This window comes from Barbus barbus, assembly GCF_936440315.1.
Source record: "Barbus barbus genome assembly, chromosome: 12".
NCBI classification, from domain to species: Eukaryota; Metazoa; Chordata; class Actinopteri; order Cypriniformes; family Cyprinidae; genus Barbus; species Barbus barbus.
Window position 1 is genome coordinate 5,420,463 of NC_136740.1, and position 26,815 is coordinate 5,447,277.

A 26,815-nucleotide genomic window follows, 5' to 3' on the forward strand; every position below is an offset into this window, starting at 1 on the left:
GTTGTTATTATTATTTAAATTTGCGCCAAACACTGTCTAATTACAACCTGTAATATTTTTGCTAGGATTGTGTGTTTTCTGAAGATTTGGAGTACACTGAAGTACTAAATTATCTTTGTAATATTATCAAATCTTGCTGGATAACATGGTCATCAGCTTTAAAGAAATGATCAAAATAATGTTACGTTTTTCTATTCAAGGGTTCAGTGTTTTTTTTGTTTTTTAATGTTATCATTAATTTACGTGATTGATATTGTGATTCATTAATCTAGGTTCATTTAAAATGATAAATATATTATTATTAATTAATGTTTGTTCTTAATACTTTAGCTAATGTTTGAATGTAAAAAACAACAAAAAAATTTGTACAGCGAATGTTAATAACATGTACATTACAACCTTATTGTAAAGTGCTACCTAAAGTCTAAAATTATATTAACTCACTGTGGTTGTGAAGCATTAAATTACTGCCACAGTTTGAAAAATGTAATTGAAAAATGATTGTTCTGAGAAAACTGTATTGAATGCCTTTCATTTTTTTAGGCATGCAGACATTTCTGATAAACGAAGTTGTGAATAGTTTTGGTGTAAAAGATCTTGTTTGCGGTTTGTAACAGTCTCACATCACTCAGCGTGAGAATAGGACTTACTCTTTCACTGCCTCAGTTCTTTTGCGTTGCTACTGTTGTTACTTTCTCTCTCTTCCCCAATTCCACAATCTGAAGAAGCTCAGTATCTCTTCATCAGTGATTACAGTATGCAGCTTAGCTCAGATTCTGGTGCAAAAGCCTGTGTCGTCTCTCATTCAATTCCCTTTTCCGTTCCACTGCATGCCTTCAGATCATTTCAAGATGTGAACAAACAGCATTTTTATGCTCACCATCACAGATGTGTGCTAATATTTTCAAAGCACTCGATTAGAGAGCCAGTCAGAAGAGTTTCCTCATCCCAATCACAAAGTAATCACATAAAAATTGCAGCCTTACGGAGGTGATCATTTCTTTAATAGTATACGCATGATACACACACATTCAAACGGTACAGAGACCGGAAATACATTATTAATGTGTTTGCTTGAACACATACACACATTCATGTCAGCAAACTGCCTTTTAATGTGTAGTGCAGAGGTCACCAATTAGCAAACTGCAGTCTAGATTTTGACCTAAGATTGGTTCCATTAGGACTACAAATTATTGATCATAAATATAAATATAGCAGTCTGTTCCCCCCACAGAGAAATCTGAAAAGGTGCATTTCACAATGTGAATCATCATACGAAGCATTCTGCTCAAACGTTTTCAAATAAAAAATAACATGCATTTTGTATGATCCCTCTTATTTTGGTAAAATAATTAATATTTTGCAGATTCTGAAAGGTGTATGTAAAGTTTTGACTTCAACTGTGTATATATATATATAGTGCTGTTCAATTGGATGTATGTTTTCAATTCTTATTCCAAAACCAATCATTGTGTGTCTCTACAAATACTGGAACTGAGAAGAAAGAAAAAAAACATAAAGACATGTATATCGAGACATAATTTCATGTCTTAACAAGGACTAAAAAATTTAACACATTTTAATTAAATGTGACCCTGGACCACAAAACCAGTCGTAAGGATCAATTTTTCAAAATTGAGATTTATACATCAAATGAAAGCTGAATAAATAATCTTTCAATTGGTGTATGGTTTGTTAGGATCTGACAATATTTGCCTGAAAATCTGGAATATGAAGGTGCAAAAAAAAAATCAAAATATTGAGAAAATCGCCTTTAAAGTTGTCCAAATGAAGTTCTTAGCAATGCATATTACTAATCAAAAATTAAGTTTTGGTATATTTACAGTAAGAAATTTACAAAATATTTTCATGGAACATGATCTTTACTTAATGTCCTAATAATGTTTGGCATAAAAAAAAAAAATCAATAATTTTGGCTATTGCTACAGTGACTTAAGACTGCTTTTGTGGTCCAGGGTCACAAATTGGTAGTGTCAAATATAATAATAAGCAGTCAAAGTAATGCAATTTGCCAGAACACTAGACTTCATGGAGTGACCTGGCTTACTAAGATGTCGGCTGGTTTACACAGAACCTGTTTTTGCATTCCACTGTGCTGAAGTTAAACTTTTAAAAATGTCTCTCAGAGCTTTTCCGATTTAATTAGTCTCTTTAGAAGAGAGTGTCCCTGGACTGGAATCAGTTTCAATCTTTGGAATTGACTTTCAATTCCCAATACGTCAGAATTAAATAATCTGTTTATGTAGAATTGATTCTATAATGGATTTGGTATGTAACAATATATGACAACTCTCTCAGTATGATTCTCAAAGGGATAGTTCACACAAAAAATGCAATTTGTATAAAACACAGATTTGGCGTTTATGAGGCAGATACTGATGTTAGTGGTCTATTTTTCTATTACACAGACTGTGTGTAAAGGCATGCAGCCCCATAAAGCATGTCTTTTATGAGCCTACCCCGTTAAAGACCCAATAAAAGACATTACACATGTAACATGCAGAGAACAGGGAAGGCTGCCTTTTAATACGTTTATATCTGTGTAGGACAAAAAAAAAAAAATATATATATATATATATATATATATATATATATATATATATATATATATATACTCAAGTCTGGTTTAAAAGAGTTCACCCAACTATGATTCTGTCATAATTTAGGCTATTTGCTTTCATTATTATTTTTCTTTACTTTTTACAAACATGCTACTGTCAAAAGTTTGAGGTCATTTATTTATTAATAAATTTATGAATTTTAGACTTTTATTTAGCAATGATGCATTAAGTTCATCACAAGTGACAGGAAAGCCTGTCATTTTTGTCATTAATATTCTAAAATAAAAGTTGTGCTTTCTATATTCATTAAAGACTTTTAAGAAAATCATGGTTTTTACACAAGTATTAAACATTTCAACATTCTTAAGCACCAAATCAGCATGTTCGAATTATTTCAGTCATTATTCTATGACTGTTCTGCATCACAGGCATACATTCCTGTTTAAAATCTATTCACATAGAAAAACGCTGTTTTAATAATAATAATATTTCACAGTATTGCTGTTTCTACTTTATTTTTGACCTAATAAATAGCAACGTTTTTCAAGAACATTTCTTACCGACTTGCATCTTTTCACAAAATAGATATTTTTAAGAACTTAAAAAAAATATATATATATATATAATTTTTTTTTGAGCATAGTAAAGATTCTTCTGAATGTCTCTCTTTGTGTTCCATTGAAGGGGGGAAAAAACTGAAAAAGCAACATGAAAGTGAGTAATGAGAGCGTTTTGATTTTTAGATGAGCTGTTCCTGTGCTGTAGGCCTGCAGTAGTGAGGTTCACCAGCGTATATGTGCTGATAGCTGCAGCTCCAGTGATATACGGGGCGTCCCGCTGTTTCACTGCGCTGAAGCGTGTAACGGCCTGAAACCCTGCTGTTTGAGTGACAGCCGGCTGCCGTTAGCTGTCCAGCTCACATCTAACAGCACTTCCCTCCATTTGTTTCCACTGTTGCCCGTCCAAACATTTCCATCTCTTTCTTTTTTTATTGCCTGCCAGGGTTTCTAATGCCTTTGTGTTTTGTTAGATGAACGATATCATCGGAAGAGAGTCAAATCTGAAGCTGACCCTGGCGTTTGGGATCGGGATGCATCACGCAGGACTTCACGAGCGAGACAGGAAGACGTGGAGGAGCTCTTTGTCAACTGTAAGCTGTTAGGTGATGTGTGAATTACCAACAGATCAACCTTTTTTCCATGCTGATTCCCAAAGCGTTTTGGAATAAATTGAATATATGAACTAGGTTTGGGTAAATAGCAGTCAGCTGAGAGATTCTAAAAGAATCATAAATATACTCCTGAAGAACTTTCGTTGCCATTTTTGAGTGATGAGAGATGAATCGATTTATTCAAATCCAAACGAAACGTTCTCCTTAATGCAGCTTGCTGTTCTCGTGGGTTTATGTCTTCTGTGGCCAGGCTGTAAAAACATAAATGTTTATGGTGATATAATGCAAATGTGATATTTCACACATCGATATGATAGCGGTGCATAACCATTTAGCATGTGAAGCACATCTGAAGTTCAGTTAACACAGGCACTCCAAGAAAAAGAAGTCTCTTATGCTCAGCAAGGCTACATTTATTTGAGAAAAATACAGTAAAGCAGTGAAATATTATTGCAGTTTAAAATAAGTTTTCTAATTGAATATATTTTAAAATGCTATTTATTTGTGATAGAATAAGTGAAATTTCAGCATCATTACTCCAGTCATAATTCTAATATGCTGATTTGCTGCTCAAGAAATATAAATAGAAGTATTTTGTATTGTGCTAAAAAGGGTCCCATTCAATTTTTGTTTTTAAATTCAGTTTGATCAAATTAAATGCAATAGATCAAATGGTCTTAATTATCAAAAGACATACTTATTTTAAGAGATCTTAAAATTGGGGACAGAAAAACAGATGTGATTATTAAACTTCTGTCACATGTCACAAGAAGGAAAGAATACAAGATTATTTAACACATTGATTCAAATAGATTTGACTAGTATTGGCACATTAATCTGTTTATTGTTTTGTATATATTATATATTAGCAAAAAACAACATTGGTCATCCGATTTTCAGAAATAGTCCTTAAAATAGTATTACCTATGTATATATTAATACATAAACCAGTTTCTATTCTGTTGTATATTTTAAGCAAAACATATCTTGTGTATTTAATAACAGTATAATTGTATTTCTGTTTAATTAACGAAAAAAAAAACATGTTGGTAAAACTTTAGTATAAGGACCAGTTCTCACTATTAACTAGTTGCTTATTAGCATGCCTATTATTATCATATTGGCTGTTTATTAGTACTTATAAAACTCATATTCTGCATGACCATATTCTATCCCTAATCCTAACCAATACCTAAACTTTACAATTTATCTTACTAACTATTAATAATCAGCAAATTAGGAGTTTATTGAGGCAGAAGTCATAGTTAATAGTTTGTTAATAGAGAGAATTGGATCTCAAAATAAAATGTGAGCAAAATGATACATTTTTCGCGAGTTTGTTCTGTGTGGGAATACAATGTTAATTTTATTTGTGCAGGGTCTTTAAAAGTCTCAATAAAACTCAATACATTTCTATTGAGTCTTACTGACCCGGAACTATAGTGAGTTTGTGGCCATGAAATCTGAGAACTTTCCCTCAAAATATGATCACAAGTGGTCACAGGAAACGCATTTGTGACACATTTGACAGTAATTATTTCATAATCAATGTCTATTTCAGTGGCATTTTCTGGTAGTAGGAACATTTTCTGAGTAATGTTTCCAAACATTAGAAAGACTATAAAACAGTTATAACCCTACATACAAAATAGGGTGAAATAACTTTGACATGACCCTACATACTCCTTTCTTTCTAAGGTGTTCATTGCAACTAGCACACTAGCGTGGGGCGTCAACGTCCCTGCTCACCTGGTGATCGTGAAGGGCACAGAATACTATGACGGAAAGACTCGCCGCTACGTGGATTACCCCATAGCAGGTAACATCTGTTTTTATGTTTGTGTGTGTTTGTTTTCGCAGACTGTCCAATGTCATTGATCTCTATCATTTCCATTCCAGATGTTCTTCAGATGATGGGTCGAGCAGGACGACCGCAGTTCGATGATCAGGGCAAAGCTGTTATCCTTGTGCACGACATCAAGAAGGACTTCTATAAGAAGTTCTTGTACGAGCCGTTCCCTGTGGAGTCTAGGTGTGTATAAAGCAATAAATCTCCCTGTTTCATGTTAGTACTGTAAATGACTGTGTGATATTGACAGAAGCGGTGTCTTTTCTGTGTACCTGCAGTCTTCTGAGTGTGCTGTTCGATCTCTTGAATGCAGAAATCGCAGCAGGCACAGTCACCTCGAAACAAGACGCCATGGATTACATCGCCTGGACGTACTTCTTCCGCAGGCTGGTGATGAATCCGAGGTACTGCACATTAGCATTGCTCACAACACGTTCACTGTCTTACCCCGAGTGAAGATCCTAGTTTTGAGTCTCGTCAGTGATGTCCTATGGCTAGGATCCGTAGTAGTGGTCAACTGATACGTTAGAAAGCAGGATGGCCGATGTGATGCTGAGATTAGAGATAGGCCACATCCCATTTGGCACACATGGTGTTCATGAAGATATTTTATGCTCACTGCTGTAAGTCAATGATCAAGCCGGCTTGGTCGGTTATCAGAAGTTTGAGTATTAATTTAAATGTTTAGAGACTGCATTACAGTTAAAAACAAAACAAAACTCTTAAAAGTATATAAATGTCATAAATCACCGCATGCTTTCATAACCATGCTGTCTCAACAGTTAGACCTCAAGGTAACATCCAAAAAAAAATGTGAAAAAGTGATTATTAATATTTTTTTTATCTACAGTTATCTAGATTAAAGATAATATACGATAATTATTTTTCATTGTTGTCACTTACAAGTACTCTGGTAGATTATGCATTTTTAATTTGATAAAACCATGAATAATAGTTTTTTTATATATATATATATATATATATATATATATATATATATATATATATATATATATATATATAAATTAACATGAACTTAGTTTAAAGGTTTTATACAGAAAAGGTGTTAATAAATATATAATTTTAAAAGGTCCCAACAGAAAAAGTTTTAGAATTTCTGTCAAATATCTAATTAAAATATCTTATAAAGTTGTTTGTGTGTCATTTTATTACTTTTGCCATAAAAACAGCTAACAATGTTAAAATGACAAAAAAAAAAAAAAAAAACAATTCTTAGATTAATAATGTTGAAATGATGTATTAACCACTGTTAACAAATTGATATGTTTTTTAATATTAGAAATTTAGTTTATAGTATGCACACCTGGGTGGACGATGGCCAATATGTAGATATACAGAAAGAAAATATAATAAATATATTCCCTTTCCTTTTTGTTTTTAAAGAAAAGCATTATCACATAAGGTATGTGTTTTGATGGAGTATATTGCTCTTCGGATAAACAAATAGAAAATAGTCTGGCTCAACAATTTAAACAAACAACATGAATTCAAGGAAAATTAGAATTATGACTTGTTTTATTAATTGGCCTTGTGGGAAATCCAAGCTGTTGGGTGAAACCGCAGTGACTGGACTGCAGCAAAAGACAGAAAAACATCTTCAACCGCTTTCACAGGGCTCATTACTTACTGTGTTTCCATGGCAACGTCATTGCTGGACACAGTGGCCAAAGTCCAGCCCCGACAGTTTACACCTCCATCACAAAACAAGGGCTGAGAGATCACACACACACGCACACACCAGCCTCGCAGGGTCATATAGGGCAGCACAGACATCTGCGATGAATAGAAGAAGATGATTCCAGAACATTCCACTGACATTTGCACGCCTGTCAGGCCACATTAAACATAAAGACCTGTCTGTGCCGTCTGCAAACACCCACAACCCAAAAACACACGCCGATTCCTCAACTACTCTTTAACTAAGGCAATCAAACTCTTTATATGAGCCAGATTATACACGTTTTCTTTGATTGTTTTTCCCCTGAAGTCCACTTATAATCTTAGCCAACAGTCATAATTGAGCTATTTTTACACCCTTCTCTCTGTCCTTACAATTAAACAAACTGTTTTTGTTTCCGTATAAGATTATGTAAATTATATGTCAGTTACTGCCGGCCTAATTGCTAAATACTGAGCAGGTGTTTGTGTAAATGTGGGCAGATATATGCTAATTGTTGTGATGTCATCATCACATCGGAGTTTAGTTTGGTCTGTTGTGTTAATTTGACTTTTTTTTTTTGTTGTTGTTGTATTTGTGATTCTTTATTTCTGCTGGTCTTATAAAAGTCTTAATTTCACTTTTTCACAATTTAAGATCTTAAAAGGTCTTAAATCAAGGAAAGAAAGACTTAAATTCATAGTCATGTCATTATGTGCATTGCAAAATATGAATATATTACTTAGATATGGACAAATATATAAAGAGAGTTTTTAGTTTGAGTTACTAAAATACGAGATCAAATAACTCTCAAAGTGGTATGAAAAGCAGTTTTCTCTTTGAAGTATATTTGGTTACACTTTATTTTAAGGTGTCCTTGTTACAGGGTAATTATTCATTTAAGTGCCGAGTAATTTTAATTAACTACATGTGCTTACTATATGGTTAGGTTTAGGATTAGGGGTTGGCTCAGGGTTACTTGCATGCAATTATGCTTAATTTAGTGTTGTTATAATAGTAAGTATAGTGTAACAAGGACAGCTTAAAATAAAGTGTTACCTTATATTTTTCTGAACCTATTGGCAGATATTTGTCCCTGATTTAATTATAAACTCGCTTCATTTTGTTCAGCTTCACAGATAGCGTCTTATCTCTTGTTACCTTGATATAAGATGCTTGAGATATTTGCACTGGAAAACAAGACAAATAATACGACAAACATCACGTTTTGCAGTGAAATCACAAGGTGCAATTTTATAGCCATTTAAATTGTTTAGTGTTATTCAAACCTTGAAGTTTTCTTTATTTTTCTTAATGTAAGTCAGAAACACCACAACAGCATGTTTCCAGTAAGGTGGTGTGTTAATAACAGAGCACACTGGCTCCATTTGGCACATCTCCATCAATCTCCGTGGCTCTGTGGCACAGTCACCTTGACACCAGCCATCTCTCATCAGCCGTGATTCGCTGGAGCTGAGCGGCTCCATCAGCAGACAGCAGCCCCAGAGCTCTCATAAAGACCTCACATCAGACTCCCTGAGACAGGAGCTAAATGATGTTAGCGCTAATGGCAGCGATTTAATCAGCCGTATAGGTGTTCACTACGACACACACAACAACAGGCTGAAAGAAACACATCACTGCTGCTACGGCTGAAAGATTGGCTGTGTCCAATGATGCTGTATTTGTAATGCTTTAATATCATTCAGTGCTGACATTCACAATTAAAGAGGTCTTGTGAAGAGATCTTGTAAAATTAAAGAGTTTAATTTACTATGAAATGTGTTTTGAGTTCTCTGCCCATTGTGTCCTTTATCTACTCATACAAGCTACATAGTAGTATCTTAAAGGTATAGTTCACCCAAAAATGACAATGCTGTCATCATTTACTCACCCTCAAGTAGTTCCAAACCTGTATGAATGTCTTTGTTCTGTCGAACACAAAGGAAGATATTTTGAAGAAAGTGTGTAGGCTGTTTTGGGGCACCGTTGACTTCCACAGTAGGAAATAAAACACGTGCCCCAGAACTGCTCTGTTTCCTTCAGAATATCTTCCTTTGTGTTCAGCAGAAAAAAGACATTCATACAGGTTTGGAACTACTTGAGGGTGAGTAAATTATGACATAAAAACATATTTTTATGTTTACCCTCACCACTTTAACTACAAGCTTAAAACAGTCAGGTTGTGGTCTGATTATTAATTCAATTTACAAGACTGTTTTACCGATACTTGCTTTTCACTTTCATTTCATCAGCAATATGCATACTGTCTGTTTTTGTTGTTGTTTTTTTAATGACAAGCCATATTTATCAAAAATCGATTGGATTTATGGTGTGTAGCACCTACAACTCTGCATATTCTTCTGAAGAATCCATTCTACACATATATGTCTTAAAAAAAAAACACATTTGATTAGCTTGTTGTGGCGTTTTAGTCAAAGACATGTCCTTCTCACACTGACACACAAACATCAGGCCCCCTGACAGGCGGTTACCTTCATGACGCTTCTCTCCACCTGTTAACTGGTTAGAGATGTTCACATCGTGCAGCGTGTACCAGCCAAAACCGGCTCTGTAAATTATCCTTCCTGACACGAGGCATTAAAAAATAGCAGTGTGTGTGTGTTTATGTATGGACATCTGATGATTATTTACCATCGCCATGATGTGTTTTTGCTAATTATTAACACACACAGATCATGTACAATACTTCAGTGCTTGAGTGCAGAAAAAATGAGCAGTTTCTACAGAGTAACAACCAGAATGAACTGTCTTATTTTTTGCTTGCTCATACAGCAGGAGAAATGTTTGCCGTCACTCAGAGTTAATGAAGTGCATAGTTGTGTGTGGATCTCATGTGGTTGCTCTTAGAGCTTTGCTGAGCATGGAAGTGATTTTTGCTCTCCAGCAAATCTGGGAATGATTTTGCAGCGCAGCAATGCTTTTCTGGAGGTGTTGTGTTATATATATATATACACCCACCTGTGCTGTCGGAGGAGGCTTGTGTTTTGTGCATCTGTGCACATAGCACTGACAGTATAAAGTGCATTATTTGCTTATATTGATTCTGCAATGTATTTAAAGATGTGACCAGGCCAATATTTAAAGCAAGGAAGGAAGGATTCTCCTTGCAGGTTTCAGGTTCCTCAATTCTTGTGGGTCCAACTTTAGCTTTAGCTTTGTATTGGATCTTTTTATTTACTTATTTTTTGGTACTTTATTTAAAACAAAAAATATCTGCAAGTGCCACAAAACAAAATACAGTTATGTTCAAGATATATATTAATATCTTACCCAGGGTACTTTACTAAATAACGCTGTTTGAGTGTGTGTGTTTTTCTTCTGCTTTTAACTGCTCTCTCTTTGCTCTCAGTTACTATAATTTGGATGACATCAGCCATGAAACCATTAACAAATACCTTTCAAATCTGGTGGAGAGGAGTCTGAGGGATCTGGAATGTGCCTACTGTAAGGAGGTAGTCATTTTAGCATTTACATGTGTATGTGCTGCCTGGTTTTAGATGTGTATTTTTATTTTTTTTAATTCAGTTATTTCAGTTATTAAAAATAATCTGTTCACTGCTGCTCTTTCCTACGGTGACCGAGAGAGCTCAACGTGCTGCAAATAAAAAAAAACACCTGCAAATTAAGACAATAACTTCGCCAATTTGACAACACACGCGCTACAAACAACACAACCAAATAAAGAAACAAACTGCAAATAGAAAAAACACCTGCAAATTAAGAAATCTGTCAATTTGACAACACACGCGCTGCAAATGCTCACAACACAATCAAATAAAGAAACGAACTGCAAATACAATTCTTTCTTTGTTTGTGTTGTGAGCATTTGCAGCACCTGCTGTCAAACTGATGAAGATGTTTTCTTGATTTGCTGGTGCTTTTTCTATTTGCATGTGTTTTCTGAAGTTGCAGCGCGTTGAGCTCTCTCGGCCACCGTACTTTTCAGATATTACTACCGCAATATTATCAGTGAGCGTTGAGAGAGTTGCTGCCTGTGTAGAGTGTTTTATTTCATGTCAAATGCTGCCTCTGTCGACAGTGATGCAGAGCACTAGGAATGAAGCTATCTAGTAGTTGTTTCTGAAGTTGTGTAAATAAACTCTCTTTTTTCTGGAGGACCGACAAGGAATTTCATCTTTGACCTGCCCGCTGTACGGCTGTATTTTGATCTCTGGCGTGTTAATCAGTGATCGTCTTGTTTTGTTCAGGACGAGCAGACCATCGAGCCGCTGATGTACGGCCGCATCGGATCCTACTATTACCTGAAACACCAGACCATCCACATTTTTCAAAGACGTCTGAAGCCAGAGCTGCCCATCCAAGAGCTGCTGGCCATCCTGTCGGTGAGCAAACATTCATTTTGAAAGGATCCACTCTTTCCTCTCATCTTCTGGTCACTGATGCGTCCAGGGACGCTGCACTTTAAACACCAATGCATCACCACCTTCACTGGCCAACATCCTGACACAGTTAATGATTATGCCATGAGTCCAGTTTGGATACAGCTAAGCACTCACACACACACACACACATAATTGCACCCCTAAGGGTTGGTGTGAAAATTAGCAGCTCTTTACGTTCGCCTCATTAGAGTTCTGCCCCTCTTGGCCCCGCTCTCACTGATCGCGGTCATAATTGAGACATAAAGGCTTTTTACACTTCACTGACGTCTTCGTGACATGACATCTGTCTCATACTAGAGGCGCTGCAGACCTGATGGAAACTCTCAAAGAATATTGTTAAAACATGTTCTTAAACAGTCCTCATAGAGCATGTGAGATCAGAGACAGAGCAACTCGAATATATAAAATAAATGGGGATGTGCTTAAATTGTTAAATTCCCATGAATCTGGTACAAATAGGTATCTCATTACTTTTATTTGAACCTGTTAAGGCACAAATCTTACTTTAATTACCAAATTAGATGAGATCTGAAATCCTGTTAGCCATTCTGTCTCCTGTTGTTTTGGTTTTGTTGTGTTTTTGATTTTTAAAATAATCATTTAGATGTTTATTTAATGGTTGCTGATTGAAAATATTACATTCAATTTATAATTTTAGACATGTCGCCCAATATTGATAACAGGGTTGAAATCAATTAAATAAATTAAGCATTTTATATCATTTTTGTATGTTGAATGTGCAGCATTTTTATCCAAAGTTTAAGCTTCATTATTTATTTTCAAATCAATTGAAAAAAAAATAAAAATAAAAAAGTGGCCTGTGTCATCATTTTAAATAACTTTGACCCAAAATATGTTGATGTTTGGGCATTATTCATCATGATTAAATCATGTATTCGATTAGTTATAAGATGTTTAAGTATTATGAAATAATAATTTTAAATTTTGGTTTTGTTTAATATCGCATTTCTGTTAATTGTGGCTTCCAATCCAACATAGTAGAACATGTTCCTTTTATAACGTGGATGCTACAGGTTTTTAATGAGTGATTCCATGTACTATTTCTTGAAGATATCATCTTATAAATACAGATAACAATAAGTCCTATTAAAGGTTAATTTAGCGTAGGATTAGTTGCTCGTTTGTTATAATTGTAGAAGCAGCAATAAAGCATTTTACAGACAATCAGTCCTGAGATTTATCCATAACCTTTCTGAAAGAATGAAAAAGAAAAGAAGACACCAGAGACTGTGACCGCAGTGTGACCTGGGCAAACAAACTACTCCAGGCCATCTCAGATTTCCTAATGTTAAAGACATCGCCACAAACGATTCGTCTGCTGAACTGGTCAAAATACAAAAGGTTTGAGAGATGAGAGAAGGTTTTGAGTCATGCCTGTGAATTTTAATGCCGGCGTGTTTGTGTGTCAGTAATAGGAAAAGAGCACATGTTAATGTGGTAATGACGCCTGAGGCAGCAGGGATAAATCACTGATCCTCACAGTTATATGTTTCCCGCTTGATTATCCACTTACCACTCAGTCATTACATCTTGCTGTCTAACGCTCACACTGGTTGCTTAACAAAAGCATGACATGAGGTGGGCAGGACCCCCATTTTCACTCTAACCAGTCATTCAATAGCAACAAATGACCCCTCTGCATGACGCCTCCCCCATCAGCCCCTCATTCACCCTTATTGTCCTCTAATTACCGTGGAAGGGTTCATAATGAGACACCAAGTCAAGGCCGCCCCTCACAGCTACAAGAGCTCCCCCCATCCCAACACAATGGTTTTGACCTTCTCAGTTGTATCCAGCAATTAAAATCATACAACAAAGCTATAAACTGTTAAACTGATATTCAGTTCATTGTAGTCCAATAGCTGTCTGTGTCTATAGCGCTAACAACACATGCTTTAGATAAAATGCATAAAATAAATGACCTTGCAATTGAACAATTACGGAATAAATCATCTGTAAACTTACTCTTAGGTGAAATGCAAAAACATTCATTTTTGGAAAGCTGCGTTGAGACGATATGTTTTGATATTTTGTGAAAAACTAATTGAGTTGAATTGATTTGATTTGAATCAAGAAGTGACCCTTTCAACAGCATAGCAGGAATACAAAATGATATTAAATTATTACAATTTTTAATTATTTTACACTTTTACTATTTTGGACAAAATTCTAGTGTTGACTCCATTCATCAAGTCGTGACGTATTGTCAAGTATGGTGACCCATACTCGAAATTGGTGCTCTGCGTTTAACCCATCCAAGTGCACACACACAGCAGTGAGTAGTGAACAAATGCACACACACACACACACACACCGTGAACACACACCCGGAGCAGTGGGCAGCCATGCTGCGGCGCCCGGGGAGCAGTTGGGGGTTCGGTGCCTTGCTCAAGGGCACCTCAGTCGTGGTATTGAGGGTGGAGAGCGCTGGACATTCACTCCCCCCACCTACAATCCCTGCCGGCCGGGGACTCGAACCCGCAACCTTTCGATTACGAGTCCGACTCTCTAACCATTAGGCCACGACTTCCCCATCAGGCGCAATCATTCCACTCTTTGGTTTTTTTTTTTGGTTTTTTTTTCAAAATGTATGAAAATCAATAAGAATAAATCAATCAATATTTATATCTGTTAGAAAATAAAAACATTAAAATAAGAGTTTTAATCTAATTTTAAACTATCTTTACAGTTTAAAGTTGTAATGTGTGTTATAAAATGTTGTAGTTCTTATTTATTGATGTATAGCAGTGTACATGATGGGACATTAGACCAATTTCCAAAAGAAAGTCCTCTTATCATATAAATAACTTACAGTTAATGTGATTTAGTTGACATTCAACAATCCTTTCAGATTTTCTCTAAGGTTATCCCCTCTTTTTAATTGATTTTTTTAAAGCCAAGCTTTGTAGGGCAGCCTGGAAAGTCACAGAAAGTGCAAACAGACTTCTTAGCTCAAAGGACTGTAATGTTTCTTTCTCTGTAAATGTCACCCAGTTGTAAAGAGTCAAACTGAACTGAACTGTTTGGTCTCCGTTTACATTTATCACTTTCCTTGCTTTATATTCTGTACAAGGCAGACTTCATAGAGAGATAAATCTAAGCTCACATGTTTTAATAGTTATGTTTAGCGGTAGAAGGATATGAAACATTGCTTCCTGATTCTCATTGAAATATCCTCTCCGTTTGGAGATTTGGGGGTCCATAATGAAATATATTTTTGAGTAAAAGAGTATTATAAAAAAAAGGAGAGAAAAAAAAGGTTGGGTGGGATTTTATCTACTGGCAGTTGATTGGCTAGTAAAAAATGATTGCTGTTTGAGGTTGAAAAAGATGAATTTTGAGATCATCCTAAATTAAAAGTAATTGAAGAGACATATTACATCTTGATAACAGACAAAGGTTTTAGTTTTTTTAATGGAGTGTCTATTTACAACAAGTGCAAATAGCCCGCCTTGTTGGCAAAGGCTATTTACACTAACTCCGCCCACTAACGTGTGATTGGGTTAGTCAACAATAAAAAAAGACGCTAGCTGTGTATTAGTTTTAGTGGTGTAGATGGTAAGGCGCATGCTTTTTGACGCGATCGACCCGAGTTCGAGCCCACTTTTCGCCAAACTTTTTTTCTCCCTTTTCAAATCTCGTATCGCATCGGAAAGGCATTTATTTTCAATAAAAATTAAGGAAATAATCAAAAAGTTTAAAATAAAGTATCGGGTAGAGTTAAGGTAGGTGTAGGGAGGGCTTTATTGTCCCAATAAGGTGGCATCCATTTAATAATTTGAATTAAAACTATAATTTACACTAAATACGTTATTATTGCGTACTGTTTTATAATGTACTACAATACTGAGCTGCAGATAATTTCCACTATTTTGCCACTATAAGTAGTATAAATAACACAAAATCTTGCTATTTTAACATAGAATCTGTAGCTATTTCCACTTAGTGTAAATACTATCTATCTCTAAAAAAATATGGTATTTGCACTTAGTGCAAATAGCCGCTGCCTTTTTTTAAATAACATGCAGTGCTGGATTGTGGACAATATGACCAGGCTTTATTCTAGTTGTTATATATCATAGCAGTTTAAATCTGTCTTTAAGAGAATATGCTAGAAGTGGATTGGCGGTTGTCTTTGACATTAGACATAAAAGCGAGTGACTGGTGTTCAGCGGATGCTTTGTGTGTGTTTACAGGAAGCAGAGGTGTACGCCGAGCTCCCCGTCCGCCACAACGAGGACCAGCTGAACAGCGAGCTGGCCCAGCAGGTCAACCCTCACTCGTACGACAGCGCGCACACCAAAACAGACTTCAGCCGGGCACAGCTGCCCTGCAGCGACTACGGAACCGACACCAAAACCGTGCTGGACAACACCATCCGCATCTGCCAGGTGTGTGTTTATCTTCATCTGTGTGAGAGTGTGTTTATGTATTTTACGGTTTCTTTCAAATCTACAAATTTAAACTGATTTTGGAACAGGTTCTCGAAAGCAGTTCTAGTTTGACATGAAATCTAAACGTAAAACCTAAAATATTTATGTTGATTTAAAAAGAAAATGTCAGTGAACACATACTTTGTCAGCTGCCTATTTGTTTGTTGGTTTATACAGTGATGCTGAGCATTCAGCTTTGACATCACTGGAATAAAGTATATATTCAAACAGAAAACCATTATTTTAAAATGTAATAATATTTAATATTAATATACAGTGTTGGAGCAGGAAACAATAGCAAAATAAGATTCCTTTTTAAAGATGTATTCACAACCTTAGTTTTTTATTTTTTCTATTATTGCTGTGGATAGTGTGTGTGTGTGTGTGTGTGTGTGTTGCAAAAGCTAACAATCTGCTCTTCTGAGACAGCATTCTAATGGTGCTCTGCCGTCCTGTGTTATTCTGACGTGTGTAAACAGACTCACAGTGCAACACACTGAGGACAGAGTAGCTGAAGTGTGGATATGATTTATGGATATTCTGCTATCAGGTCGTTTGGAACGTCATAAAACACTCGCCTCAAGGGCAGTCATAAAAGAGCCTGAGCCGGCCAAGCCTGCCTGATGTTGATTGTTCATGCCTGATGGCACACCTTCGGATCTGTTTGCAATTGGCTATGCCTGAGACCGCACTCTTGATTTTCTTCGGCCGTAGACTGGACAGATTGTCCACGCTGGCGGTCCGGCTCTGCCAATGGCTCATGTGTGTGGTGCAGAGCGAGTGCCTGTGATTCTCTACGGCCGCTCCGTGTGTGTGTGTGTGTGTGTCTGGGAGTGATTGGCTATGCTTCTACATGATGTGGTTACTTTTCTGGGTTCCCGCTGTGGCAGTGTTGCTGGCAACCCCATGCGTTCATAGCAGTCAGTCTCTCACACAGCTGAGCTCATCCTCAGTGATGTCAGAGAATAACCCTTCCCATGATGCCCAGCCGGGACGATTACATTCAAATGTTTATTTGTGCTCTCTCTGCTCTTGTCATGAATTTTAGACTATCACGGTTCAAAAGTTTGTTTTTGTGTCTTATGCTCACCAAGGCATTTATTTGGTCAAAAATACAGTAAAACAGTAATATTCTGAAATATTATTGGGTCATTCCGAGTCTAATCAACCAAATTTCAGAAATTTCCTCATCTCAAATTTTTTATTTTGCTAATGTTTTTTTTTCTGATAAAGATAAACATGTGTATAGTCAAATATTATATGTCATGGATGAATATTTACTGAGTAATCCACTATTTTGTAGAGGGGGGTCAAAATGGCAATTTTCACCTGAGATTCAGAGCCAAATTACAGGGGGGTAAAAATGACTTCAGAAAGATGGCAGCATCACGATATTATTTTTACCCAGAGATTGGTAGGTCTGTTAGTAAAATATGTTGACTTTAGCGATCTTTGTTGCATTTTGTGCCAATGGTGACCATTCAAAAATGGAGAAAGAGCACTTTTCAAGTTTTTTCTCCAAAGTTTGCATGCCTGTAACTTAAAAAGTATTACATATATATTAATGACCTTTTATATATTGGGTCTTAACAAACTTCCCTATATGCATCTCCATTTTTAAGGCCCTATATGGTTCGATTCCAGAGATATTGGAATTTCAATATGGCTCCAGGAGTAAATTGTTAAATTGTACACTAAGTAATGTTGAAACTAGAAATGCATTTTGTTTCTCTCTATCAAAACAACATTCATAGAAATACCTGCAATATTAGCAAAATCAAAAATTTGAGCTGGGGACACGGAATGACCCTATTACAATTACAAATACATTTTATATATATATATATATATATATATTGTGAAATGTAATTTATTCCTATGATGGCAAAGCTGAATTTTCAGCATCATTACTCCAGTCTTAAGTGTTCTTCAGTCTTCAACCGTAACATTTTTAATTAAAACCATTTTTTTGTTTATTTTTTAAGTGTATTTTTTTTTTTTTTGTTCAAAAGAACATAATTTATTAATTCAGAATTCAAATTGCTGTTTTTGCCAGTTTTGTATTTCTCAAATATCTCATATTATATCATCTTTTAAAGTTAGAAATATCTCAGGTGCAAACAGACATCATTAAAGGCATCAATAAAGGAGTAGTGATTATGTAAATTTAATATTTTCAAACAAAATAGCTGATAATAGTAAAACTAGTTACTTGTCTTGTGGAAGCCCTGCATCGATAGACTGGTTTACGGTCATAACTAACCATCAGAGCTAAACATCTGGCCTTACAAAGAAGCGGATCTGCACATTTCTCACAGTATCTTTTAAGAGGGGTTTTTGCCCATGCTAGACATCTATTATCTATAATTGAAACAGTAATTATTAATATCAATAATTAAGATGACCTTAAATTACCTTATCAAAATCTAATTAAAACACTGTCTTAAATAATAAATGAAAAATTATAGCACATAAATGCACTAGTCTGGTTACCAGCTAACTGGTCATTGGACGACTAGTCACCTATCCTTGTTTATTTTCAGTCCTCTGTTATTTGTTAAGCAGACTTTATTTTCGCTATCTGAATTACCATTATTTTTTATCTCTCTCTCTCTCGCCTTCTCTCTCTGTCCTTCCAGAAAGGTTTGTCTTATCATCCTGTTGCTCAATTTACTCAAGCAGCTACTGTGAAATGTTAATCACAACTTTAATTTGTACTGCATTAGCATTTTGATTAACTTGCTGGGCTTTCCGGTGCTCTTCAGGTGCTTTTTACTCATAGTTACAGAGGAAATGACTTTTTGATTAATTAAGTTTGTTAGCGCAGCTGAGCTCAGCACACTTTAACCTTAGATAGAGGAGGAGAATTGCAGAACCACAGAGAGGGTGCAGAAATACAGAAGACGGGTTGGCATATAAATAAAGATATACCAATAGCACTCGCTGATATTCCTAATGGTCTAATTACATCCGGTGAGTGTTTATACTCAATATCAGCATCATATAGTTTATCTAAAAGTATGAATATATTTACATAAAGATAATATCAAATGCCTTGATTTGTTCCGTTTTTGTTAAAGACATGGGGCTTAGTGTGATTTATTTATTTTTCTCTGCTCCTAATATTGAGAAGCAAGTCTGAACTAGCGGATTGTAAAACAGCTCTTAAATTCTCTTAAACATTAGAAAAAAAGGCATGAATGAGAGAAACATCCATTCTGTTTGGATAAGGTCTGTTAACATATTTTATATTAATATATATTTCATCCAGTCATAAGGGTCAATTTAGTGAAATTGAGATTTATACATCATCTGAAAGCTGAATGGAGCTTTCCATCGATGTTTGGTTTGTTAGGATCTGACAATATTTGGCTGAGATACAACTATTTGAAATATTGAGAAAATCGCTTTTCAAGTTGTCCAGATGAAGTTTTTAGTAATGCATATTACTAGTAATAAAAAAAAAGTTTTGATGTGAACATCAGATAGTGGGATGAAACTCTAAAAGTGCTGAACTTCTTAGCTGGTAAAACATCTGTGTGTTGAAACGGCTAATAATAAAATGTGTTTTGTCTCATATTCATCTTTTAATCATATTTGTACATTTCTTGACTCCACAGCCAACAGAGCAATTTTGTCTTTACTGTTCCAATACATTTGGAGGGCACTGTATTTATGGTAGGAAATTTACAAAATATCTTAATGGAACATGATCTTTATTTAATATCCTAATGATTTTTGTCATAACAAAATATATAATTTTAAGCCATATAATGTATTGCTGGCTATTGCTACAAATCTGGTTCTGGTTTTGTAGACCAGGGTCACATATAAGTATTTTTAATGTTTTTGAAAGGAGTCTCTTATGCTCACGAGGGCTGCATTTATTTGATCTAAAATACAGTAAAATAGTAATATTGTGAAATATTGGCATTGTTAAATATTGTGATATTTCTTATTAATGTTGAAAACTTGTATTTTTTTTATTATATATTTTTTATTGTGGGAACAGTGATAAATTTTTTCAGGATTGTTTGGTAAATAGAAAGTTCAAAAGAATAGCATTTATTTGAAATTTGAATGTATGGTAACATTATATCAATGTCACTTTTGATGAAATGCATGTGTTCTAGCTGAATAAAAGTAATAAAAATCAAACAAACAAACAAACTGACCCCAGTGGTTTAGAAGGTAGTGTATGTGTTGTGTTGTAGTGAATGTGCTGATGTTCTCTCTGCAGGCTATGCTGGATGTGGTGGCGATTGAAGGATGGCTTGTGTCTGCGCTGAGTATTTGTACAGATGATCATTCAGGCCAGATGGCTTCACGATTCCTCCCTGCTCATCCAAAAGCAGGATCTCTATGTGTTCAGGTACAAAACCTTGTAATATGTCCTGTAGCAGGTCCATTACACTAGTTTTAACATCTGTCCCTACAATAATACTCCATAACAGGTACTGTGTACAGAAACCTGATATCTAATATAGATATTGTTCATCAGTATAAACAAACAATATATTTGGGTAGTATTAGACAACATTTTAACTGCTTTTATCAGTGTACTGCGGTGTTGACATGCTACACTTTTTAAAATTATTCTTGCATAATTACTTAAGCATTTTTGTGCTGTCATATCAATGAAGTACATTGAAAACAATTTGATTTAGGATTTACTTTGAAACAATAAAAAAATAAAATATATATATATATACAAAGAATTGACACAATTTTCACATTAAATGTGAAATTCTGAAGTAAAAAGGGTGGATTAAGATTTTCTTTTAAAAACTTACTCCAATAATCTTTATTTACATAAATTGTTTACACTTTATTTAAAATTGTTTGCGGACACACTTTATTTTAAGGTCCAATTCTCTCTATTAACAAACCATTAACTATGACCTTTGCCTCAATAAACTCCTGATTTGCTGTTTATTAATAGTTAATGAGGTAGTTGTTAAGTTTAGGTATTGGCTAGGATTAGGGATGTAGAATATGTGCTTTATGAGCACTAATAAACATCCAATATGTTAATAATAGGCATGCTAATAAGCAGCTATGAAAATTGTTCCCTTTACTAAAGTGATACCATGTTTGCTTTGCAAAAAAAAACTAATGAAGGCAAAAAGATGTTTAAAAATTGTAAAAAAAAATAAAAAAAAATGTCACCAGTTACTCAGGATATATAAAAGATTTGATATCTATTTTTTCACAAGACATCATAACTCAGATGACCAAATGTGCAGTTACTGTATTTTGCCTTTGCTCAGTGGAATGGGGTAATTATGGTGCAGATGTTGCATGTAGTGGGAATAATACTGTAACTCAGGTCATATTACTATCTTCTGGTGCTCAAGGGATCCAAGTTTTGTACCAGTTAAACCACACACATGGACCTTCAGTTGCGTTTCTCTGCCTGTAGTAAATGTCCCTGCTTGACACCTCTAGTGCGGGATGTTAACCCGTTCCTGCTGCAGAGCCTGATGAGTTCCTGGCCTGTGCCGGCACAGGGTCATGTATCCAGGTGCTTGGATCCAGGGTGTCCCGGAGGTGCTGATCACCTGCACACTTCTGAAGACAGCTGTGACCACAGCATCTGTGTGGCCTTCCATTGTTCTGCTCTTAGCATCTTTGCCTCACAGATTTAATGTTTGCTGCTCAATCTTATCCATACAACATCAATCAAATGGAGATACCTGCTGTATGTCTAACCTGAAAACCATTGGTCCATTTGTGTATATGTAAATTCTGAGCTATGCCAAAAATGCCAGGATGCTTGATAACTTATAGTGCCATTCTACAGCAACATTTTAAACTGAAAAGCCCCAATCATTCTGCTGGCTCCAGTCAGGGTCTATATATATTTATATATAGAATCAAATGTTAAATAATTACAGAAGAATTGGCAGTATGACTAATATCATACAAGTACATGTAGTATATACTATAATAAAATATCACAGGTTGTGGAGGGCAATGTTTTTCTCTATTTTGTATCGTACAAGCCACCTTATTGACTGTTTCAGAACATTCTATGCTTACTCTTCTCCTCCGCCCATGAGTTTTCCGCTCGCCCGAGCCCGAGCGCATCCTAACACGTTGTCACAGAGAGAGGCAAGTGTTCACTTCCTGCCGGCGGTGTTAAAGGGGCGCAGAGCTTGTCACCTGTGGCTCGCTGATTATGACAGTGTAACATGGCTTAGCAGCTAATCCCGCCGCCATCTCTTATCTAACTCGGCAAACACCATCAGCATCACTTATCAGCGGGGACGCCTCCCCCACCCCGTTCCAAACCGCTCTTCACACATGCACACACTAACATCACTGGCATTGGATTTTCTCTCGCCCATAACACATTTCACCGCACCCGTGTCCCGCGGCGAGTGTAATTTGGTTGGAAACACAATAAAAATGGTAAGAGAGGGATCAGGCCAGGCAGGATCCATCACGCTGTGACAGCAGGAAACGGGCTCGGAGCTCAGCCAGCCCTTGCATGATTGAAGGCAGCGTCACGTGACCGTCTCTTTTCCTTGACAGGAGGTGGAGCGCCAAGGGGCGGAGGTGGCTATCAAGGCCCAATCGAGGGGCTTCCCGAGCTAATGGTCGCCTGCGACGAGAAAGAGGACAACTTCACGTCGATGGTGAAGGAGCTGCTGCAGCCCAATCAGATCTCTCAGGTGCGTCTCGCTACGTACCCGAGATGCAAAGCAAACAGCACTCGGTTTACAAAGACGTCTAATTTACTGGCGCCTGCTGCATTTCTCGACACAGTCGAACAAAATATACTTTTTTGGAGATTGCAATTGTTAGATGAATCGCCTCTTAACAACATAAACATTCAAATAAATTCCAATTCTCCACGCATTAGGCAGCGGGCACGAGCGCGTGATTTGCCGAAAGCGATAGACAGTCACGGTGGTCTCAGGTAGCACCAAGATCTCCAATTACCTCCCAAATGAGAGGGTTTAGAGCTCCAATCTAAGTGCTAATTGCAGCGGTAATACGAGCGCCCGAGCCCAGCAATGAGCCCAGCACCCGTTCCCCATCAGTATTCCAGCGACCCCTCCTCCTCTCGGCCCTGCTAATTAAATAAGCACATGCACCGCCGCGTCCTCGTCTCGTTCACTAAGGAAGCGTAATCCTTGCATAAATAGCTGTGGCGGGGTGATCTACACCGTTTTTTCCTTCCGTCTCTCATGTCTCTAATGCTAACAGAACCACGGCAAGCAAACGCTCTCCACACAACACCTTTTATTTGTTCTTGATGTTTTGTCATATTCGTTGTTTTATTCTAGTACAGTTGTTAAATGATGGGTTAAAGAGTGTTTATGGCTTATTACACTACCCATGAAACGTTTGGAGTAATTAAGAATGTTTATATATATATATATTTTTTATGGAAGTCTCTTATGTTCACCATGGCTGCATATATTTATCTGTATTCAAAAATACATTAAAAACTGTAATATTGTGAAATACTGTTAAAATGCTAAATGTTTTCTATTGGAATATATTTCAAATGTAATTTCTTCCTGTGATGCAAAGCTGATTTACATTACTCCAGTCTTAGTGTCACCTGATCCTTTAGAAATCATTTTAATATGCTGATTTGGTGTTCATTTTTATCTGTTGTTATTAATGCTCAATTATTAATAATGGTTCTTCTTATTAACAGTGGAGCTGTTAATATTTTTGTGGAAACACTAACAGAATATAGTAGAATAGAAGGGTCAAAATAACAGCATTTATTTGAAATAGAAATCTATAAATGTTATAGATTAACATTGTAAAATTATAACATAACATTATAAATGTCTTTACTGTCACTTTTGATCAATTTATCGAATTGAAGTATCAAGAATTAAAGGATAATTTATTTTTTTGAATTACTTACCCCAAATTTCTGTAGTGTATGTGTGTGTGTGTGTGTGTGTGTGTGTGTGTGTGTGTGTGTATATATATATATATATATATATATATATATATATATATATATATATATATATATATATATGAAGAGTTCAGATGCAAAAACCTCTAAGTGCCATCTGAAATTTTCATCTAAATTGAGCATTTTTATCAGGCTCCTTCAGTAATTTTACTCTAATGGCAATGTATCGGTCTTTTTCTGTGCAATAAAAGTGAAATAACTGAACATAAATATAGGGGCCTGATAAAAATAAGTAATGTGACCCTGGACCACAAAAAGAGTTATAAGGGTCCATTTGTTTTAAATTAAGATGAATATATAAGCTTTCCATTGATGTATGCTTTGTTAGAATAGGACAATAGTTGGCCAAGATACAACTATTTGAAAATCTGGGTGCAAAAAAAATCATAATAAAGAAAATCACCTTTAAAGTTGTTCAATTGAAGTCATTAGCAATGCATATTACTAATCAAAAATTATGTTTTGATATATTTAAGGTAGGACATTTACAAAATATCTTCATGGAACATGACCTTTATTTAATATCATAATGATTTTTGACATAAAATAAAAATATATACGTTTAACCAATACAATGTATTGTTGGCTATTGCTACAAATATACCCCAGCGACTTAAGACAGGGTTCAGGGTCACAAATATTTCTTCAGCAGATCAGACAAGGATCACGTGACACTGAAGACTGGAGTAATGATGCTGAAAATTCAGCTTTGCATCACAGGAATAAATTACATTTCAAAATATATTCAAATAGAAAACATTCATTTCAAATTTAAATAATATTTAATAGTATTGCAGTTTTTACTGTATTTTTGATCAAATAAATACAGCCTTGGTGAGCGTAAGAGTAATTCACAAAACTTACAGCAGCAGTATTGCTAAATTTGCCTAATATCAATCAAATTTGAGAAGAACATGCTTTGCTTCGTCATCCCTAATTCGGTTCTTTTGGCAGGCGTGGGCTTTTCTGAGTCACCAGGTGAGGATGAGCGTGAAGGGCTGGTGGGAGGGTTGTGAGGAGCTAACCGAGCGTGTGCTCCCTGCTAGCGTCACCAACATCAGAGCCGACCAGGAGTACGTTCTCCAGGTGTCCCTGCGCCGCCTCAACGCCGGCCAGCAGAGAGTGAGTCCACCAACGGATGGAGAGGGACATTTATTCTGTTTTCTTTTTATTGTGCAGCCATTTACTTAATATTGATTCGGTTCGTTTCAGAGGAAGCAGGACAGCAAGGCACAGGCGCCACGCTTCCCCAAACCCAAAGATGAAGGCTGGTTTCTCGTTCTCGGGGAGGTGGAGAAGAAAGAACTGCTGGCTATCAAACGTGTGGGATTTATCCGCAACCACAGCGGCGTCCGTGGCCTTCTACACGCCTGAGAAGACGGAAAAGTAAGAGCCGTTTGCTGCTGCTCTAATGGCATGTTTTGTGTAGTATCTACAGTCTTAATGTGTGACTCTTCCTCTAGGTGTATCTACACGCTGTACCTGATGAGCGACAGCTACCTCGGCGTGGATCAGCAGTACGACATCCTCCTGAACATCATCCCAGCCAGCATTGCAGTGCAAGTCAACAGCAAGATATCGGACAGCGTTGGCCCTGAAGTGACCTCACACTTAGTCAAAACTAAACTAAACTAAACTAAAGTTTCCCTCTTGGCTTGGGATTTTCATTTGATCTTGTGAGTTCTAGGAAAAACTACGCTGATTTTATTTTTTTTATTTTATTTTATTTTTTTAGATTGTTGTAATAGATTCAAGAGGAACCTTCTAGATCAGACGGTCACTTATTACTCTTTTTATTCTTCTTTTGTTGCTTTTTTAGTTCACCTGAAACATTCTGCATTGCATTTTAGGTTGAACGTTACATTTGTCGAATTAAAATATAAACACAAAGATTGTTTTTGCTTCTGAAGTATGGAAATGTTCAGTATGAAAATCAATTTTGTCAAATATATCAAATAAATAACACATGCAGCACAATTGTTTCCATTCTTTCCTAAGTGTCCACATTAAGTAGCCGAGGCATTTGCTGTGCTCAGCAGTTATACACACGCCACATGTTTTGTTATTTGTTGCAGAGGTCAAATTGTCAGCATATGCTTGTTATTATTTACCTTTGAAGCCGACTTTTGTCTGTTACTATGCGTATTTCTATATGCTTATTATTTCTGCAGTGAATATAAAGATGTTCAGGATTTCACAGAGAATAAAGTAATACACTTAAGCATATTGTTTTATTAGTATTAGTGGATGTTGATGTTTGACGGAAGCAAATAATAATTTTGATCATGATAATTTGCAAAATTAAGTTCAATTACCTGTATGTTCTAGAAATAAAGTTGCTTTTAGACCAGACAAAAACAGCATCACCGACAAACCTTTTTTTTTTTTTTAAATAGACTTGCTTAAAAATGTAAGTAGGCTGTTGTATTTTGCTGTCTCTAACACTATAATTAAAAATCCTAATTGTTTTAAAGCGTTCATTTATTGCCAATGGTTTTGAGTCCCTATTGAGGACTTCATATATTGTAAAGTATTTTCGATTGTTCTCTTTTCCACTGACGCCGTTTAATCAGCAGCAAATTCAGGCTTTAGGAAAAGGTTAAAGCAGCATCAAGCGTTTCGTGTGCAGGGCGCATCCTGTCTGATTTTCTCCTGCTGCAGGTGATTTCCTATTACAGACACAGTCTGCTGCCCTCCTGA

The 26,815-nt window shown here is 36.0% G+C and overlaps 1 pseudogene across 1 annotated transcript in view; it reads left to right on the plus strand.

The window, feature by feature from the left end:
• Positions 1 to 25,750, plus strand: part of LOC306878052 (activating signal cointegrator 1 complex subunit 3-like) — a 223,968-nt pseudogene extending 198,218 nt beyond the window's left edge. The window contains exons 29-40 of the transcript in view: positions 3,616 to 3,752; positions 5,455 to 5,575; positions 5,656 to 5,788; positions 5,884 to 6,009; positions 10,657 to 10,759; positions 11,516 to 11,650; positions 15,928 to 16,122; positions 20,405 to 20,536; positions 22,702 to 22,841; positions 25,070 to 25,237; positions 25,328 to 25,501; positions 25,579 to 25,750. The product of the transcript in view is annotated as an activating signal cointegrator 1 complex subunit 3-like (transcript). The remainder of the gene's footprint in view (positions 1 to 3,615; positions 3,753 to 5,454; positions 5,576 to 5,655; positions 5,789 to 5,883; positions 6,010 to 10,656; positions 10,760 to 11,515; positions 11,651 to 15,927; positions 16,123 to 20,404; positions 20,537 to 22,701; positions 22,842 to 25,069; positions 25,238 to 25,327; positions 25,502 to 25,578) is intronic.
• The last annotated feature ends 1,065 nt before the right edge of the window (positions 25,751 to 26,815 follow it).